This window comes from Mus caroli, unplaced genomic scaffold (assembly GCF_978045245.1).
Source record: "Mus caroli unplaced genomic scaffold, Mus_caroli_1 scaffold_8, whole genome shotgun sequence".
NCBI classification, from domain to species: domain Eukaryota; kingdom Metazoa; phylum Chordata; class Mammalia; order Rodentia; family Muridae; genus Mus; species Mus caroli.
In genome coordinates, this window is record NW_028227263.1 from 40,894,959 (window position 1) to 40,896,833 (window position 1,875).

Genomic DNA, 1,875 nt, shown 5'->3' on the forward strand with positions numbered 1-1,875 from the left:
TCATTACACATAAATGTACTTTTCACAATCAAACTTCAGGAGTGTCCTGGCTAGTTTTTATGAGGGAACTTCAATTGAGAAAAATGTCTCTATAAGATAGGGCTGTAGGTAAGTTTGTAGGGCATATTTTTAAATTAGTGATTGATGGAGGAGGAACTAGCCCATTGTGGGTGGTGCTGTCCCTGGGCTGTGGTCCTGGGCTCTATAAAAAAGCAGGATGAGCAAGCCATGAGGAGCAAGCCAGTAAGCAGCACCCCTCCATGGCCTCTGCATCAGCTCTGCCTCCAGGTTCCTGCCCTGTCCCTGTTTGAGTTCCTGCCCTGACTTCCATCAATAATAAACAGTGCTGTGAAAGTGTAAGCTGAATAAACCCTTTTCTCCCTAACTTGCTTTTTGGTCATGGTTTTCCATCACAGCAAGAGTAATCCTGATTAAGATGAGTAATGTTAGCTTATTGACCAGTAGATCTGTTAAAGATTAGAAAAAGGATACCAAAGTGGAGTATTATTATAATTATACTCAACACTGTTACTTCAGGAAAAATAGCTATTTTATTATGCTACAAATATTTATTTAGACTTATTTTTACAAAGACTTACTTAAATTGTGAACTTGAATATTTTCAATATCTAGATAGTTTTTATGTGATTGCATACATACATACATACATACAGATGTACATATATACTATATTTGAGTAGCTCATTTAAAACAGTTGGTATTTGAGTTTATTATTTCCTGAGGGATTTTAGAAATACTTTCTTTTGGTAAGTGCTTGTGTATTTCTATCATTTAATCAGAAAAATGCTCCTTTAACATCAGACTTCATGGACACTGTGGAGACAGGAAAATTTTTACAAGCACTGTGACTGCCTTTTAAAGCTTAACATGCATAGGCATTCAGAGATAGGTAAAGGGTTCTTACACTTTTCAACTTTGCATTGCGGTCATGTAGCTCCTTTGGTAGAATTCTTATCTAGCAGGCACACAGTCCTGGGTTCAGTCCTCAGCACCACAAAAAACCGGGTGTCAGGGTGCATGCCTGTAATTCTGGCACTTGGGAGATGGAGGCAGGAAGATCAGAAATTCAAAATCATTCTTGGACACCCAGTGGATTGGAGGCCAGCCTGGGCTACATTAGATTTGGCCAGGGGTAGGGTGGGTGTGGACATCTTAGTTTCTTTTATATTGCTGCTACCAAATATCATGACCAAACTAACTTTTTTTTAATTTAATTTTTTTCAATTTTTATTATTTTATTTATTTACACTCCTGTCATTGCCTCCCCCCCTTGGTACCTGGCCCCCACAGTTTCTCATCCCATTCCTCCTCCCTCTTGTCTCCAAGAGGATGTCCCCCCTTACCCCCCCCTACCCTGGGCCCTCAAGTCTCTTGAGGATTAGGTACATCTTTTCCCACTAAGGCCTGGCCAGGCAGATCTCTGCTATATTTGTGCCAGGGGCCTCAGACTGGCCTGTGTATGCTCCTGGTTGGTGGCTCAGTCTCTGGGAGCTCCCTCAACTCTGGGTAAATCAAGACTGCTGGTCTTCCTATGGGGTCAATGGAGGCCAAACTATCTATCTATCTATCTATCTATCTATCTATCTATCTATCTATCATCTATCTATCTATCTTTCACTCCATACTTCAGCGCCCCCCTCTTCCCCATCTACCCTCCAACTGTCCCACATCTCATATCTCCTCCCCACCCCTTTGTCTCCACGTGGATGTCCCCATCCTCCACCCCACCTGACCTCTAAACTCCCTGGGGCCTCCAGTCTCTTGAGGGTTAGATGTATCATCTTTGAATGAACATAGACCTGGCAGTTCTCTACTGTATGTGTGTTGCAGGCCTCATATCAGTTGATGTATGCT